The sequence below is a fragment of the Bombina bombina genome, chromosome 1 (genome assembly GCF_027579735.1).
Source record: "Bombina bombina isolate aBomBom1 chromosome 1, aBomBom1.pri, whole genome shotgun sequence".
Classification (NCBI taxonomy): domain Eukaryota; kingdom Metazoa; phylum Chordata; class Amphibia; order Anura; family Bombinatoridae; genus Bombina; species Bombina bombina.
The window spans coordinates 1,407,360,412-1,407,380,908 of record NC_069499.1 but is presented as its reverse complement, the minus strand read 5'-3'; the positions used below and the strand labels follow the sequence as shown (position 1 = coordinate 1,407,380,908).

At 35.9% G+C, this 20,497-nt stretch overlaps 1 protein-coding gene across 5 annotated transcripts in view; it reads right to left on the bottom strand.

Moving 5' to 3' along the window:
- MEF2D (myocyte enhancer factor 2D) overlaps positions 1 to 20,106 on the bottom strand; it is a 345,309-nt gene extending 325,203 nt beyond the window's left edge. For 3 of the 5 annotated variants that reach the window (XM_053705208.1, XM_053705222.1, XM_053705220.1), the window contains exon 1: positions 19,834 to 20,105. The gene's annotated coding sequence lies outside the window, so the exon portion shown is untranslated. Of the gene's footprint in view, positions 1 to 19,783; positions 19,812 to 19,833 lie in introns of those variants that run through there. The other 2 variants (XM_053705226.1, XM_053705215.1) reach the window with 2 other exon arrangements.
- Positions 20,107 to 20,497: the final 391 nt, after the last annotated feature.

The window sequence follows — 20,497 nt, the reverse complement described above, 5'->3', positions numbered from 1 at the left end:
AGTGTAGGTCAGTGTCAGTCTCTTAAATCTGTGTATAGAATATCTGATGTTACTGGCTCACTCACCAACCATTCTAGAAGTGGTGTCTGGGTGCATTAATAATTAAATCTATAACGGTGAATATATATGAACGTGTGTATATTAAAGTTTATTGTGAAGTTCAATTTTATCAGCTGGCCTTCTAAACTTTTTTTTTACAAGATTTTCTGCAGTCTTCCAATAAAATAACAGACTAGTTGAGTGCGATTTTTTTTTTTTAAAGGGATAGATAGATCAAAAATGAAATGTGCATTTCAATTTGAAATATAAGCATTTGTGCAATATACTTTCATTAGCAAAAATGCTTTTTAGTAAAAGTTGTTTTTTTTTCTGTGGCATACGCACATATCTGTGAAGGCCCGTGCACTAGTATTCAAACACCATAACTTCTCAGATACTGTACTGGATGTGTTTTTGGAAATAGATTATGGGGATAATCAATAACACAATTTTTTTTATGTATTTTGGCCTATCAACATGAAGCCAAGAAGAATTTGGCTATCCTCACCAAAGCATGTGTTAAGGTTAAGCAACAGTTTATATGGCAAGACTGTATGCCAGGTACACATACTGTATATAAAACTAAATATCCACACTCACTGCAAAAAAAAAAAACACAAACTTCTCCTCGCACCCAGAACACATGCTGATTCCCATCCGCACCACTGAATTAATTTGACGCCCCCATACAGATGAATCATTACCATACCGCTCTAAATACATAAGAGATCTATTTATAGAAAGTGAGCTGCAAACTAGAACTACATAGAGTAGCCTACATAGTAGCTCACGACTGATGTTCAACCAGGGTATCAGGCAGACCATTGGAGCGATTGATACTCAGTATCAAAAATCTGAATGTAATCTTTAAAAGTACATTAATAGGTACTTTTATATATGCATGTTATATCAGCATTTAAAGGGACATTTTATAGCAAAAAACAAATGCTCTTATTTTTTAAAGAATATGATCTTTGCCCTACTCACCTGCTAATGGGATAAACACATAGGTAAAAGTCCAAATTAGGAGCCGCAAGCACTATAGCTCCCAAGTTAACCATGGCTGGTGAATGGCAGATTTGTGCAACTGCCTATTGGTTCTCTGGCTATTTCATACCTAGGACTCAAAGTTCTGAACCGGGCCTTTATCTATGTGTTTAATCCTTGTGTGCGGAGTGTATTTTTCACTACAAGATCTTTTTAAAGAACTGGTATTTAAAAATGTTATTATTGATATACAAAAGTGCTAACAAACAACTTCCTTATTTGTAGCCAGTTAGAGCTATCTGCGCACTGTGTAGTATGTAGCTGGTTTAGGTAATTTGCAACATATTTAGGTTACAGAACTTGACTATCAGTCTATCTAGTTAAAGTGAAACCAAGTACAATTGTTACGCAAAGGAAGTAAAATAGATAATGGGGCCAATTTATCAAGCTCCGGACATGATACGCTCATCATATCTGAGCCGCTCGCATATTGCAATATTATGTCAATATTGCATTGTGTTTCATTTAAATTACATTTATGTGATATTAAACTTTAATGATCCTTCTATGACCTCAGAAGAGCCACACTGTGCTTTTAATCCATTATTAAGAGTAAACGCATTTCAACCAATAGTGTGTGTGGGAGATAGTGGATTAAGCAGAAACAGTGTTGTTGGGAGGGGGTGGGGTACAAGATTTTTGTTTTCTGGACTTAAATGCAGAGGAGACCCCAATTTTATCTTTCATGATTCAGATGGAGTAACAATGCACTACTAGGAGCTAGGCTAACACTTCTAGTGAGCCAATGACAAGAGGCAATATATGTAGACACAATCAGCAGCTAGCTTCCAGTATGCATTGCTGCTCCTGAGCCTTTCCAGGTATGTTTTCTCCAAGAGAACAAAACAAATTAGAATAACAGAAGTAAATTGCATACTGTATCTGAATTATGAAAAAAAAAATGAACACCCATGTGCTAAACCAATGTTGTTACTTACGTTAAAAAACTATTATAAGTTGAATTTCAGTGGGTAACCAAAACAAAACAAAATTTCCCCGGCAGATTCAGAATACACCATTAATAACATAGTCAAAAAATATTGAAAATGGCTATGTGACAGGGACACAGGAGACGCTTGTAAGGGCACATGCAATTCCATGGCCATCACTGCACCCTGCTTGAATCTGTTACAATATGTCTAATACAGGTTACAGTAAGTTTATATGAAATTCATGACTTAAATTGTACTCGTCTGTACACTGTAACATACATATGGAGCGATACTTTTGTTTATAAGTAATGCACAGTGACAAAGGTGAGAACCGATGTCCTATCACATAAGGAAATAACACACGATTATGGATACAGAATACAGACAGTGGTAGATGTAGTTTTTGTGTTGCTCTAGGCACTGGGAAATCTGCAACCCCCTGATATTTCCACCACAACAAATGTAACTTCCCCATACACTTATCACATCTGGATGCCATGGATTCATTCACCCTTACTAAACAAACCAATCACTGACCTGGAATAAATTAAAAAACAAAACACTTGGAGGGTATAGAACTTGAGAGGCATCATGCCATAGAACTACCCCTCATTATTTGCTGCCCTAGGCCCAGGATTAGCTGGTTTTGCCAAAGGACACCCCCTATGTATAGACACTGCAGAGAGCTGATAGGGAGTTTCTCAGGAAAAGATAATGGATTCAAGACAAGGAGAAGAAACACCGCTCCATAAGGGAATTAAAAAATAATCTGCCATAAATTTCTACTCATCGCTAAACAGGTGGATTAAAGAAACATGATCAATACAGTTTCTGCAGGCTTAAAGGAATATTAAACACAAACATTTTCTTTCATGATTCAGATAGAGCAGCAATTTTAAGCAACTTTCTAATTTACTCCTATTATCAATTCTTCTGCGTTATCTTGCTATCTTTATTTGAAAAAGCATTAATGTAATCTTAAAAGCCGGCCCATTTTCCGTCCAGCACCTAGGTTGCGTTTGCTGAGTGGTTACTACATTTAGCCACCAATATGCAAGCGCTGTCCAGGTGCTGAAGCAAAAATGGACTGGCTACTAAACTTACATTTCTGCTTTTTCAAATAAAGATACCAAGAGAACGAAGAAAAATTGTTAGTAGGGGTAAATTAGAAAGTTGCTGAATCATGAATGGAAAAGAAAAACAGGTTTCATATCCCTTTAAGTGTAAACCCATATAAAAATAAAATAAAAAAAACTTTCTAGGATTGATTTTGAGATTTATGTTTGTGTTCACTGAAAAAAGTTTAACTTAAAGGAACATGAGACCCCAAAATGTTCTTTCATGATTCAAAAAGAAAATACAAATTTAACTTTCCAACGTACTTCAATTATCCAATTTGCTTCATTTTCTTGGTTTCCTTTGTTGAAGAAGAAAAATTGCAATGCTGGGAGTTATTTAACACATTGGGTGAGCCAATAACATGAGGCATATTTGTGCTGCCACCAATCAGCCAGCTCCTGAGCCTACCTTGGTATCCTTTTCAACAAAGAATACCAAGTGAACAAAGCAAATTAGACAATAGAAGTAAATTGGAAGATGTTTAAAATCACATGTTCTATCTGAATCATGAAAGAAAAAAGAATTGGGTTTCATGTAACTTTATTAAATCTGGTTTAAAAAAAAAGGAAATTCTAGTGCTGTAAGAAATTGTTAAATATTATTTATTAAATGAATGCTCGTTTCTCACCAGGGTGGCATCATGAAGTAGCCAAGTGAGGAAGTGTGATAACATTTTCTGCTATTTATAAATATTACCTAAACTAGCCCAGCGCTACAGAATTTTGTGGCGGTATACAAATAAATTATAATAATAATAATAATAATAAATAATAATAATATCCAAAGCACAGATTAATTGCATAATTTAAAACACAAATTGATTTAATGATAATTTGTGCAAACAAACCTTGAAAAAAAAATTAATATCAGCTAATTTTAGCAAATTATCGTCTCAAATTTTAGCCAGATGGTCAGTAAAATCAGCCGGGTGGGGACATGCACTGTGCAATGCTGTAACCTAACACATTTTATCAATGTACTATTATGTCCATTTAAACTGTTTGACATTGTGGAAGATTTTTCAATAACAAAACACAGAGGGAAGGTACAAGACCCAACTGTGCAACTAGCGCTACTGACTGGGTCAGCAGCAGATTCTGCTCGGGACCAGCAGATTTTCTGCAGCTCCCGAGCATTACTTTACCCACTTTGTGGGGGTTAAAACAGAGGTGCAGTGTCTCTAGTTTCTAAAGAGAATGTCATTTTCCCAACTATAGTGGCCTTTAACATAATGTCATCTGAGAAGCAATTATAGCATGCTCGGATTAGCCCTGTTTGGGTGTGGAACACACAACAGTTTGGTTCAGGTAGGCGATAGAGGTATACTAAATTCTATAAGCTGCAGGTGAAGGACAAGCATAGTGCCCAGCTGGCAGGACCCTAGCAGCAGCTGCAAGTAACACAGGATCTGGAATAACTACAGCTGACAAGCAGCATACCAAATGCTATGTAGCCATTATCCACTCCAAGTACAGAGGAGGACTACACACGAATTAGCATGGCTTTACAGACACAGCCTATTATCCCTCTGCTGTCATGGAGTGCATGCAGGTCACCTGACATAATGGAGCATGGGATGGTGTAATACATTATTTTACTGTAAGAAGCAGGTCTAATCTGTTACAGACAAGCAGATCCTAACAAATTCCAAACTAATATGATATGGACAAGGCACTCATCTGGGGTAAGGTCAAGTATCCCTGATCTAGTGTGGGGAAGAGTATAAACAAGTACATAATAATAATAATAATAATAATAATAATAATAATAATAATAATATTGTATAGTTTAGTTTTCTTTTTATGGGGAAAAAAAATCCTGTTTTAACTAGCAGCTCCAATCACCACCAGAAGTGTATTTGCTTTGCATTTGTTGCCACACACTGCTATGGAATTCTGGGTGAGTGCAATAGTGGGAATCACAGTGAAATCAGTATAACAGGCTGTTCTGTGTAGGGAAGCACGATGAACAACATGCTGCTGTTATCTGCCCTGGTTACACCATCAGGTTTTTTGTTCACCTAGCACTTTCTGCACTAAGGCTGTGACACACTGCAAGCGGAGCGATGCGCAGCGTGTAGATCCGGTTGTGCGCGCTCAGTGTGTCCTGCCTTTTCATCTCTGAGCACTCTGCTGCGCCAGGTCGCGTAGCTGAGCGCTCAGAGATGAAATAATTGAACTTCGGAAGAGTTCACCTCGCGCCGCATCACTTGCAGTGTGTCACAGCCATTACACTCAGAAATATGTACCCCAACAACCTTACTGTCCAATGAACAATGTGTGCAAAACACCATTTAAAGAGAACATAAAATTAAAAGGGCATGGAAATGAAGCATGATGTTTTACATATCACATTTAACCTTAGAATATAATATAATATAAAATTCTCATTTTCAGTCTGTATCATTGCTTCGGAGCCAGTCTCTCTCCCCTATGAACAGGAGAACGCTTTCATAAAAAGTAAAAACCTTGTGATTGCAACATTTGTATACAGTTCAACAAACTAGCTTATCAGAAAAGTCTGAATGTTATGTTAAAACATATTAAAGGGACACTGAAACCAAATTTTTTCTTTTGTGATTCAGATAGAGCATGCAATTTTAAGCAACTTTCTAATTTACTCCTATTATCATTTTCTCTTTGTTCTCTTGCTATCTTTATTTGAAAAAGAATGCTTCATTGTTTTTTGGTTCAGACTCTGGACAGCACTTTTTTTAAAATTGGTGGATGAATGTATCCACCAATCAGCAGGAACAACCCAGGTTGTTCACCAAAAATGGGCCGGCATCTAAACTTACATTCTTGCATTTCAAATAAAGATACCAAGAGACTGAAGAAAATTTGATATTAGGAGTAAATTAGAAAATTGCTTAAAATGTCATGCTCCATCTGAATCACGAAAGAAAAAATTTGGGTTCAGTGTCCCTTTAACAACTTGTTTGCAGCAATTCCACGCACCACTTTCTAGGAGTCAATCTAGACTTGAGTTTGGAGAATACAGGGCTTGCCACTGTCATTGTGTTATAAGAGTTTCCATTGTTTGACTTTAGCACAAAAGAGAAGATAAACGGTAAATTAGGGGCAAATATGTGGCAAGGTTAGGCTTGGGAAGCCTGTCGTGCTTTCAGTTGTCAGGATTGGAAAATCCACAATTGTTAAACTTAAAAGGACAGGGAAAAAGTGTAAAAAAATAAAAATAAAAATAAAATAATGAGAAAGGACAGGAAACCCAAAAACTTAATTTCATGATTTAGATAGAACATACAATTTTAAACAACTTTCCAATTTACCTATATTATCAAATTTGGTTACTTCTATCTTGTTATCCTGTGCTGGCAGCTAGCTGAACACATCTAGTTAGCCAATCACAAGAGACAAATGTGTGCAGGCACCCATCAGCAGCTAACTACGACTAGTGTAGGATATGTGTGTATTATTTTCCAACAAGGGCTACCATGAGAACGAAGCACATTTAAAAATAGAAGTGAATTAATTTGACTTTCCTATCCTGTTATGAAGTTGCAATCTCAAAGTCTTCACTGTGTCTTTAAATGTCTCAAGTAATATAGTCAGTGAAAAGTTGTTTAGCCCTGGCTTCTATCGCAAAACATAAATTGATTAATTAAACGTAGTAACACATAATTTGCAAAAATTAACAAAGGATTTTAATTAATTTATGAATTGGTAAATATTATGCTCTGTAGAAAAGGCTGGATTCAATTCACTACAAATTATACATCAATTCCATAACCCTTTGAAGTTTTTTGTTTGTTTGTTTTTCATTTGTTTTTTAAAGGGATGATTTTCTTAGAGCATTTCTGTTTTTTATTATTTTACTACAAGCACCCCAATTCTTCTTCAGATGTGGATATTGCCAGTGATGAGATCATCTATATGCCTGCTATTCATTTGCACACTAGCTGTATCTTCATCTGGAGTGGCGCAAAAGCACAGTTTTGACTGTGTATTTAACCTATTTAGGGCCAGATTACAAGGGGAGCACTAGAAGTAAGTATTTTGCATGCGTCGGGTTGCGCTCGTATTATAAGTTGAAAGTAAAAAGTTATCACTTGCTCACCAACTCGACGCAAGTAAAAAGCCGAACTTAGAATATTGCATGCAATAACCTATGGCCCTGGAAAAAAGAAAAACTGTGCTTTGGGTTGGCCAAAACTCAAATGAGCTCTCTGGAGGGGAGAACGGCAGATAGAGGGTACCTTGAAACCTTACCTATATCCCCTGTGCAACTAGACAATTTTATAAACATTATTATTATTTGTGTGTTTAATAAATCAGAAATGTATTTGTGGCCCTTAAGGTTTCTAAAATATTGACCTGTGGCCCCATGTGTTAGGACATTGATGGCTAACTTTGGCACCCCAGATGTTTTAGAACATTTACCATGATGCTTAGGAACTCTACAGTGTAGTTGAGCATCATGGGAAATGTAGTTACGAAATGTTAGTGGTGCAAAGGTTAGCCATCACGGTGTTAGGAAGTTGGCCATCACCGATTTGGATGAATGAGATCTTGACAAAGAAAGTTGTTTGTAAAATGAATATGTTGTAGCAATGAAGGAGAAACACGAGTTAGTAAGATAATTCATGTTTTAGTGGTATCTTAAGTGAAATAGAGATTGCTGTAAATCTTACATAGAAGAGAAAGGCGATTGCCATTTCAAAACAAAATACCTAAAGCGCTAAGAAATTAAGCATTTTTCTGGTGTGGGATATATGGTGGAGGAGGCAGTAAAATGATGCTAAGGGTTTTGTTTTTTTCTATATTCAGCTGCAAAGAGTGTGAGAACAGCCCAGAAACAGTTGGAACCCTGATAGTATGAGGACAATATCTAGCTAGCTGGAGAAGGGCAATCATCCCAGACAGCCTATGGTACAGAAAGGCTGAACATGATTGGACAGTGTCTTGTTACTAAAACATTGAGGTGTGCCCACTCATTATAAATGTCATACCTCCCAACACTTCCTGGAAGAAAGGCAAGGAAGACTTGTAGACAGCAGCCCACCAGTGTTTGATGAGTGGACCTGTTACAGGAGGGACAGGGAGTGGGCAGTCCTTGGAAAGTGTTACATTTGCACTGATGGGGAAGTTGCAAGAGGGACAGTGGGCAGAACTCACAACTCGTGACAATCCTGTATGATCCGGCACAGTTGGTAGTTATGTGGTACAAATGGAGCTCAGCAGGGCTGACAGATCTTTGAAGCTCTGGCGTAACAGAAGGATTTTTACTCTCAACTGAGCTTTAGACTTACTTTCAATTGATTACTAATCATCTTGAATCAAGTTCCTCTCAGAGTTAAAAAGTAACGGTTTGGTAAAAAATTAGAAAAGTGAAACTTTGTGTAAAAATTTTTTTCTGTACAGCTCATAAAGATGATATTTGTGAAACAGTAATTTAACAAAACATTAGGTATATCAGAGAACAGTAGCATACACTGTCTCTGAATAACTATAGTTCCCCATTATAGTAGTCAAATATTACTCTCAAGTTATTCTATCATAAGATCTGAAACAATACTAAATATCTCCAAGTACTAAATGACTGATAAAATGTCTGATCAATGACAGATATTGCTTTCACCGAAATGGGCTGCTTCATTTTTTGTTATGAATCACCAGAGCCATAACTGATAATGACTGAGTCAACTAAATAATTAGCTAAAAGAGAATCATACAAAAGTAGCAGGGTGTGTAAAGTCTATATAGAGCTACGCCCCATGGGCACTGCAGCAAACAGGCAAATTACTACTGCCTGGGCTGGATACTTTCACGCCTCTACTCTCTCCATTTCACTTTGCAAATTGGTGACTCAATGAAAGGGAGGACGTATCGACTAGTGACATTTCATCTTGATGGTAAACAAGTTCCAGGATTGGATGACAGATTAACAACAACACATAGTCAATACGGATTAATAGATAAAGAGTGTATGTGACATACACATTTTACTAAAACTAGCTTTAGCTCAGTGCTGAAGTAGTTCATACAAAAAAACACTTTCGTCATTCATCAAGACATGGGATGGCACCAATCACAACACAGGAAAAGTGGTAAACTCACCCAGTTTACTTGAAGACTAAATGATAGAAAATGTGTTTATCCCTCTAATGGGTATGGGGCCCAATTTCCTGTTTATTATTAAAATTACACCTGGTAACACATTTTAGATCTGTAAGCTGAACGTTCTATGCCTGCATTAATACCACTAGGCTGCAACCTTCAGCTGTAAATACTGTAAGGGACTCTACACCATAGCTATCAGCAGATATCTTTGACCTCTTGAACCTATAAAAAGGTCATGGGATAAAACAACTCTTTATAAAAACATGTGTGCACGTTCTATATTCCTCCAAAAAATATATTACAATCAGAAAAACTTTTATATATTGATATAAAACTTAATTTCATCAATAATTTACATTTTACACTAGTCTAATACACTCAGAGGTAATGCACTGGCAGCACAGGGAGGTAAGATTAATATTTTGTATTCTTAGTTTCTCTCTTTACTACTAAAATATTTATGACAGTGGTTTATTAGAAAATAAACTGCACTCTATTACAGAGCAGTTTATTTTATTCTAAAACATGCATTTAAGCAGCACAATATATATTTTATATGGTGGCTAAATATCAGTTAATCCATATTGCAAAACATGATTCTGTTGTCCTAATACCTAGTGCTGACCTTTGCTGACCTTGTGCATTTATTTCTTCATGTTTATATTTTTGCTTGCTTCAGGTTTTTAAAACAAACTTCTACAAGCCCCTTTAAAACTTAATCTGCAAATGTTCATGTCCTTAAAGGGACATAATACTCATATGCTAAATCACTTGAAACTGATGCAGTATAATTGTAAAAAGCTGACAGGAAAATATCACCTGAGCATCTCTATATCTCCTCAGCTCAGCAGAGTAAGTTCTGTGTAAAAAGTTATACTCAGCTGCTCCCAGCTGCAGGTAAAAAAAAATAAAAAATGAAGAAATGAACAGCAGCCAATCAGCATCAGCAGTGCTGAGGTCATGAACTCTTACTGTGATCTCATGAGATTTGACTTAACTCTCATGAGATTTCATAGTAAGCTTCCTTTACCTGATTGGTGAAATAATATGAGAGTTCACGATGCTCATCCCTTCAGTTGTCCCGGGACAGACACACTAATATGCTGCTTAGAAATCCTTTACAATGGGAGGTGGCTACTGAAGATTTTTTTAGGTAAAATATCTTTCTTTTTTACATAGAGATGTTCAGGTGATATTTTCTAGTCAGCTTTTTACAGCTATGCTGCATCACTTTCAAGTGTTTAAACATTTGGGGTATTATGGCCCTTTAAAAACAGTGGCATGGGTGATAAACCTATGGCATTTATACATTTGCTATCACTACACTTCTGGGTTACCCCATACTAACTTATTTCAAAGTTGTGTATCTATATTTTTATATATAAAAATAATTATATAAAGCAATCAGTATTTTTTTTATTTACATACATTCCTGTATAAAATGTAATTGATCCTTCTAAATTGTATTCCGAGTGGTTCATAATTCTCACATAAGTCTGCCAAGTGTTCTGTTAAGCTATTTTTTTTTAGTGTCAGGAAGACAATTTTGTACATCTAACATCAGTAAACCCGACAAAATGCAGAAAATCTAGTAATACTGTGCAAATGTGATTTAACCTACAATACAAACAGTGTGATAGTGGCTTAAAATTCACTAGAAGCAGAAAAATGTCCTCATCATGCCGCACACATCTATATGAACTAATTTAATTCAGTTCATAAACTAGTTTTAGATCAAGTCCACCTATAATTCTTCTCAATATTGACCACTTCACCCAGACAGTTATTTTATTTATTTTCTTGTTTTATTAAAAGCAGATATTGTTTGTTCCTTATGGACAATATATATTTTGCTACATAGCAGTATTAACCTCTACACTATCAGGCCAAAGAAATAGTAAAGGGACAGTAAAGTCAAAATTAAACTTAGATGGATTGGAAAGAGAACACATTTTTAAACAACTTTTCAATTTAATTCTATAATCAAATTCAGTTAGTTATATTGGTATCCTTCATTAAAGAGACGTACACACATTTTTAGCCATCTTGCAGCAGTGTTTGCAACAATGTTTAAAGCAATGTTATACATTGTTGCAAACATTCCTAAACTCCAATAAACCTAACTAGGTTAACTCTTTAACAAAAGGATATGAGGAGAACAAAGCAAATTGGATAATAGAAGTAAATTGGAAAGTTGTTTAAAATTGCATGCTTTATCTGAACTTTAAATGTTTTATTTTAACTTTGCTGTCCCTTTAACTGTTACATATATTACATAGCAAAACGTCCTCTAATACGCCACTAATTTGTCTTACAAATAATGTGACACTACAGTGTCCAAAGCACACCTGCCTGTCATACCTACACAGCCTGCTAATATAAATTCCAAGCTCTGTAATTGTTATGTGCTGGCATGTATACTTTCACTTGGCATTACTTACAACAGTTTTATATCATTTTTTATTATTTTTCAATTCTAGTCCTGGTATTTTATTGGCAACCTGAATTGCAGTAGTGCTCATGTTTGCTTGCTATAGTTCCCCTCTAGCTGCCCAGTTAGGACTAATAGTTCTATTCCACCAGTAACAGTAATACAGACCTTGCACACTTTCCTCCCTGCACAGTTATAATAAAGATTCTGTGATACTTTTGTCTCTAAGCTTCTTCCTCAAGCCCTTGGCTTTAAAGAATACAATCTCTTCTTCCCTCAATAGAAGAGGAAATGGTTCTACATCCAAACAGCCAAAAATAGCTCTCTCCATCCTGAAGCACTTTTTTATCCCCCCGGGCGGCGTAAAGCTGGTGGAATTAGCTACTTTTAGTTTAATATTTAGAATTAAATTTCATTACTTGTCAATATCTGGTTAGACGACAAAACATGAAACTGGACTTTTACTGCTAGACATGTGTGCTCAATTTTAAAAGATATTTCTGTTTTCTTACTGAACTTAAAACAATCTGACAAGGTGTTTGCCAGGGTGACAATAATAATATCCTGTTGACTAATGGTTTTTCTAGAATGTGTTGCTTTATTCATGGTAGATTGTTTTCATGACAAATGAAGATAATGCATATGTTGATATGAGGGCTTCTGTCAATAAGCAACACCTCCATAAGTATAGAGATGGACAAACAAGTAGAAAGGAACAGACAGATCACAAGTCAGAGATATAAATATTTTGAATAACTAGCATTAATGTATTTTTTTTACAGAATGAAAAAGGTATAAGGTGTAATTATACAAGTCAACAAATAATTTCTGATGTTTAAGAGATTATAAACATCAGCACATTCTGGGTTAGAAACTAAAACTAAACATCTAACTGCTACAGCATTTCCCACCTGACATTACAGTTTTGTAGAGTATCTCTTAAAGGGCCATTATACACTCATTTTTTCTTTGAATAAATGTTTTGTAGATGATCTATTTATAAAGCCCATAAAGTTTTTTTTTTTTTTAAATGTATAATTTTGCTTATTTTTAAATAACATTGCTCTGATTTTCAGACTCCTAACCAAGCCCCCAAAGTTTTATTTGAATACTGTCAGCTACCTTCTCCAGCTTGCTCCTGTTTGTTGTAAAGGGTCTTTTCATATGCAAAAGAAGGGGAGTGGGGAGTGTCTATTTCCCACTTGCAGTGGGTTTTCCAACTGCCTTTTCAACAGAGCTAAACTGAAAGCTTCTAAGTACGTTTTTAAACCATTTTATACTGGATTTTTATATCAGTATCTGTGCATCTTATTCTTTATAGCAGTGTCTATTACATGCAGTAATATGAAAATGAGTGTATACTGTCCCTTTAAGCACTATAAACAATGCCCCCCCCCCCCCACACAACACACACACACACACTTATAACCAACTGATTTTACCCAGACTAGTAATTTTGTGCTGTAATGTTTCCAGCCCAAAACAACCAAAGGAAACTTTTTCATTTATTTTTTTCCTAGGCAGCCAAGGGGTTAATGCTGGGTTATGTATTTTGTTAAGGCATTTTCATATACTACACCATTTGCACTTCATGACCAATGCACCTGACCTAAAGGGAAACCTCATTTGGAAGCTTGCATGGCACAGCCACTAGGAATGATGGGACGTAAAGGAATGCTGGGAACTGATAAAAAGGAAGCTTCCCACCGACAGCTGCATGACTGATTTAAAATTACTCTTTTTACAGTGAAATTTATATATATATAATCAAAGCCAAAAATAAATAAATGTATTTCGCTTGTAAAATATACATAGAACAAACTTTACTCTTCTGTGCTTTTGTATAATAAGAAGTTATTTTCTTAATGTTTTGTTTTATTTATTAAAAAAAACATTTTATTAATTTCTTTCAATGTACATTTTAGCTAACAAAATACAAGCTGTCTCCATATCTCAACCAGCCCTCCTGCCGTGATACCAAATATAAAAAAAAAAAAGACAGCCCTCAATATCAGTCACAACAGATGCACCACTAACTGGCTGACAAAAACAGTTAGTGGAATTTTGTCTAGGGCTATAAATTCTTTAGTAATGGAATTATAAATCTATATAGCATAGTAGTGCCCGTGTCAAATTAAACCTTGGAATTCCTTTCATTACAGGCATTTTTTCCTAGCTTCTATACATCAAGCTTGCTTGAATTTCCTATTGTAGCTTTCTTGGCTAAGTAACAAATATATTTTAAATGACCAATTTGACGTTTATATAGAAGATAATAAACCTTTTGTTTCTATAGCAGTATATACATTTTTAAGTATTAGGATTTCTCATCTTTATTTATTAAGAGGCCCTGCAGGGTTAACAAAAACACACCACCATTTGCCCCTTATTCAGAAAAGATGGACTTCTCTGAGCAATTTAGATGGTGTTTGAGTGAAGGTGTTAAATTATTATATTATAATCCTGCTACAATCAATAATCTGAATAAAAGACTGTGTTTCATGATTCAGATACAAAAGCTTAATCAAAACTGCTTGTGACCAGAAAAGGTTTGGATTTCAGAATATTTATATATCTGCATGTACAATAGACAGCTTGGAGAGGGGATGGGAACAAAGTGTAAACAACAGTATCTTATGTCAAGTAGGCCATATTTACATGTCATAATACATCTTATATATGCAACCTATAGGTAGTTTTTATATCATTTTTAATATTTTTGTATACATAGTACCCTCAGAAAGATAATACAGTATTGCAATCAGAAAGATAATAGTTGCAGTTTTAAAAACTATAGACTAGAATTCGCATTTTAGAACACAAAATAAAACAAAAAATTCAAAGAAGGAGAAAGAGAAGAAGATTGGAACTTACTGGCAGGGGAGAAATCTAAATTAAACTTGTATGATTTAGATCAGTGGTCTCAAAGTACAGGCCCTGGGGCCATAAGCGGCCCTAAAGATAGTTTAATCTGGCCCTCCCTTGTATTTTTTAGGAAATTATGTATTTGAGCCCCATAATTTTTTTAGGGATCTAAGGGGTGTAACCAGTTGATGTTCTATACAGGTGCTGTCAAGATAAATATAAAGACAAGCAGGCATTGTCTATTGTGCACTCCCACCATGTGCTAGTTGGATAAATGTCACTTTTAACAGCTATACAATTCCAGAATGATCACTTCACTTAGCACTCACTAGATAAATATACACAACTACTGTGTATCTTTATTGTGGGCTACAACTCCCACCATACACTACTACTTGGGTAAATGTCACTTCTAGTTCCTAGCATATCCAGTTCCAAAGCGCTCACTCTGTTCAAGTGGCCCCCATTGGAGAAGCACACTTGGCCATTGGCCCCCAGATACAGTGAGCTTGAGACCCCTGATTTAGATAGAGCTTGTAATTTTAAGACACTTTTAAATTCACTTCTATTTTCAAATGTGCTTCGTTCTTTGGTATCCCTTGTTGAAAAAGAATACACACAAATCCTAGACTAGTGGGAGCGAGCTGCTGATTTGTGTCTGCACACATTTGTCTCTTGTGATTGGCTAACTAGATTTATCAGCTAGCTGCCACTAGTGCAATGCTGTTCCTTCAGCAAAGGATAACAAGAAAATGAAGCACATTTGATAGCAGAAGAAAATTGAAAAGTTGTTTATAATAGTATGTTTTAGCCAAATCTTAAAAGAAAAATTTTGGGGTTTCCAAAGAAGAAAATAATAATAATAATAATAATAATAATAATAATAATAATAATAATAATAATAAATATAATTATATATATATATATATATATATATATATATATATATATATATATATATATATATATATATATATATATATATATATATATATATAATGAGCAATATGTCCCTTTATATACTATATGTTTATTGGATTGGACTACCAGTTAGGGAAGATATAAAGAATCTCCTGCACTGATCAAGCAATCACTGGGCAGAAAGTAGCACCACTGTAGCTCTGGACCCTGCATAAAAATACTTTATACAAAATTGCATTATAAGCAACATGGGCATAATTACATGAAGTAAATTTTTAAAAACTACACATAATCACTATTTAGGGGCAAAATAAGATTCAGTACTTTTATATTCCTTGATGAGCTGCAACATAAGCCCACATTTGCTGCTAACCCCTCTAACCTGTTATTTATTTGCGCTTCCCATATGTACTTTATCATCTTGGCATATGAAAGTTATGTTTGCGTCCTCTTCCTCTCGTTTCTAGAGTAATACTTTAACTGCGCTCCTGCTAGTGGCAAATAACACAGCTTTATTCTAGCAGATGAAGCATTACAGATTTATCACTACAGGACCCTCCCCAGCAGAGCATAACATTAGATTCAGAACAAAGAAAACAAAAACAAATCCATCACATCACACTAGCAATTTGTCATAAATAACCAAAGGTGCCGTAACTGAGAATATTGAGTATTGATCTTTTCTTTAAAACTACGAAAAACTTTTTTGTTGAAAGATACCACTCTCAACATACCGATCTGTAAACTTGTGCACCAATGACCCAGTGTTAGGCTGTATTCTGTGGACGTGCATTTAGTGGAAATATGAATACCCACTGTAGATAGTAGGTATACAAACCCTGGGTTACTAAACTGAGCAATGCTTGAAAAACTGAAGACAATCTGGATATTTAAAGAGACGTGAAACATATTTTTTCCCCCTTAATGATACAGATAGAGCATACAATTTTAAACAACGTTCAATATGTCTCTTGTCATTAGCTTACCGATGTGTTCAAATAGCACCCAGTAATGCATTGCAGCTCCTTCAACCAAGAGAATAAAGCAAAAATTGGAAATAGAAATAAATTCGAAAGTTGCTTAAAATTGTATTTTAATCACAAAAGAGAAATGTTGTGTTTTATGTCCCTTTAAATCTGAAATTTATTCTCATTAATACAACTGTTCTCTGTGAAAAAAAATAAATAGGTATGGGGCAGTTGGCACATCTGCAGAACCTTCACATTATGAATATATTCAATTTAAAATATATATCATACAACACATGTGCACATGTATTTGTGTTGCACTCTACAATTCTGGGATATCTTCTGAACTACTAGAGAGAAATCCCTTTTCCTCCAGTGTAGGTTCTAGAGGGGTGCTGTGCAGCTCCATTTATTACTGTAGCTCCCCCCAAACCTAAAAGGCACGAGCGAGGACAGGGGTAAGGGAGGGAGAAGGTGGATTAAAAATACACATAGATGAGTTATCACATCAGTACCCTCTGCACAGCTAGTGCTTAGTGGTCAACCTTTTAAACCCCTAAATTTTGCATTCTAGAACTACCCCTGCTTATTACTGTGAAAAGTAAGAAAACCATAGAGATTGATAAGGCATAATATGGGGGGGGGGGGGGGGAGACAAGAGCAAGACAAAGAAAAAAGCTCAGGTTAATTAAAGGAGCCACTACACAAGTGGTAACACCCACACAGAGAAATTACCAGGGCAGGAGAGAAGTGAAACCATCAGGCAATGGTTGGAGAAAGATTGCCAAGGTTGCTGTGAACTTGCATCTACATTTCCTTTCTGCTGCACCATTTTAATTTAGGAGATCGGGCTGATCTGCTAGTGGCATCTCATATTTTACTTGTCCACAGTTTTTGACTCATCCTAGACTGATTAAAATGTGGTGACATGTGCACATCACACTTGTTTTACAACACAGATGCATAACCATATATTGAGATATAGTCACAGCCAACTGAATAAAACACTCAAAAAAGGTTTGGCATTATATAATTTCACCCCATCTTTTCAGTTTACAGATATGATCACAGTTCCTTGTTTTCTTTATGTTAACATGGTAACAACTTCAATATAGCTGAACCGCATCACATCATAGCTCACAGCTTAACCCCTACACTTCCAGTCTAAAATGCAAAACACACACAACAAACCTAAAATTATGTTGTAACATTTTACTGATTTAATGAAAACTATTAGCAGGCCAGCAGAAATAAGCCCATAACTAGAATTTAAAATTGCAGCACACAAACATAATTACTGTACGGATGGAATATGTCAATTTAATCAGCAAGACTTACACAGCATATTTTTACTATCAATATCATTTCATGGACAAATCGGCACAAATTTGCTACCAAGACTTCTGAGCTGCAAGATATCATTAGGCATTGGTGAACTATATATATATATATATATATATATATATATCTATCAGTTATTAATGAGAACCAGACACATTTGGTGTCACATATGAACTGCTTTCATAGCAAAACCTAAACATATTTAAAGTTCAATAATTATTTAGATGAGATTTCTTAAAATATGAGCTTTTCTGAGCAAGGTGAAGCAAAAAATATTAGACTGTTTAAATAAGTCCTACTTAAACATGCACATTATTCTTTCTCAAAGCAAATTTAAATTGTTGCAATACCAGGCCTTAATTTATATATGCAATATTTAGAGAAACCACTAAATACAACTACAAAAAAAAAAAGTCTAAGATATTGGCAAAATCACAAAAATAAACATAGCAGGGTGTATCCATGACGTCTAATTTCCATAATCAGATGTACAATGTGCTACAAGTGACAAACTGGGATATAATGCTGTCATTCTGACCCAAATTTTTGGAAAAGGTAAAAGTCCTCTGAAAGCATCAAGACACAGGTAAACACAGCAACAACGAGTTTGCTCATATGAGGTGCCAAGAGGCATAATGTTGGCTCACAAAGGCACAGAACAGTTCCCTAATATGCTTCCATACACTACCTATACGGCTTGTGTGCCCTCCAGATGCTTCCTAATAACAGACAGTAAACTGTCACAGAACACAGCTAGAGTTCAATTTACCCTGATAAACAATTACATGAAATGTAAACCCACTAGAGGACACACAACATTTAAACATCTTAATACAATATACAAAATTAATCCTTCTACGCAACTTGTCACTACAACTATATGTGTCATCCTTTTGCTCTGTGTCATTTCAACCTCTTAGAGGGCACAGGGTTTCCCACCTGGATAAGGTAGCAGACAGAATACAAAACTTGTCAATTACATGGGATGGCTGATGTTTATGGATTGCCAGCCTACTAGTCTACATACATTGGCAGCATTTATACCCAGTTATCTCTGGCAGAGGGCAAAACTCCTTAATTTATATTTACAACAGCATTCATATTAGATATTTTGTCACCACATGCTCTTGGCCAATAATAAAATTGTTTCAGTCCCTATGACTGAAGCAGCGTAAAGAAGTAGAATAAACATAAGACTTTTCTATTCCCAGTGTAAACACCTTTCCCTAAAGGAGGCCCTCAGCTCTACTCCTCCAACGCTGGGAGCCTGGCTTCTTGTTGATATTACAGAAACTCTTTGGAAGACAGATTCTCAGGGGCACACATTTGGCGTCTAAGATTTTAAAGTTAGCTATTAAAACAAAATCTTTTTCAGCTCTGCACCCTATAGCTCAATTACAGTGGGACCCAGTTGTCATGCCCATGTTATGACTGCCTATACTCACAGAAAAATAATAACATAAGACTTTTCTTATTCCCACCCTTCAGCACCCTATACAGGAGGTGGAGAGGGAGCTGTGGCTCTTTTAAATCACATGGAAACCTGGTTCTTGTATCTGACAGTCCTTCATATGGCAACTACATATATTCCCCACTTGTTATATATATATACACACACACACACACGTATACACACATATATATATATATATATATATATATATATATACACACACACATATATATATATATATATATATTATATATATATATATATACACACACTGAAGAGCTATGTATTCCTACAGTGTCGTCACCACTTCCTTAAGGGGGCCTCAGCCCTGCTCCACCAAAACAAGAGCCCAGGCTGGTTTGTGACACTATAATAACCCTTTAGAGGGCACCTTCTAACTAGTACCCAATTTGCCACCTGGCATGTAGCCTTTAAAACCCATAAGAGTGAAGGCAGCCTGCAACTACAGAATGTAAATAATGGTTTGCAACTAAAACAAGAATTTAAGCCATGGCCTGATCTCCTTCTATTAACCGGGCTTCCTGTGGCCCATCGGCCCGGTTGAAGATAATACCTTGTGTCCTAACCTACTGACATCCTGATGATGACGACGGTTGTTGGTAGCTGTTCCACTTACCAGCAGCGGCTTCTCTCTCCCACTTCCAGGCTCTGAACCTCTCCTCCCTCTCCGATTCTCCCCTCCCTCCTTCTCCTGGAGGGGAGTCCTCTGTATCTTCTTCCCCAAAACCTTTCAACAAAAACTCCCCCAATCTGTTTCAATCTTCCTCTCCTGTATTTTTCCTTCCTTATTTTTTTTCCCCCTCCTGCTTTTGCAACAACGTAACAATTTTCACCAAAGCAATAGAAAAAAATACATACAACGTATCTGCTGCTAGCCCCTAATGCTTGGGGGCGGGATTGTTTGATGGGCATGGATAGCTGACCAATTAGACATGTGGTTTGGATGACAGCTGGCAAATAAGAATCTAAGGGGCGGGTTCAGCTTAGATGCCTTGCTTAGTTTTCCTGTTAGGATGTGACGCTTGGGTTAGGTTGCGCTGTGTTGCTGTGTATCCCTCCGCCTGGACGGAGAAGCGGAAGGATTTAACCCCTTATCCACTTCGTGAGCTATGGTTATTAAATATGGGTTTTTATCATTTTCTTTTAATTAATTTTAAAATTTGTATGAATGTTTAATTTTAATAATCTACAATTTAAACTCGTTTGGGTAACTTGGCATATTTAATAACTGTCTAACTTGAGGCCCGCGGGCCACATTGTTGTCTTCACTTTGCTTTTTA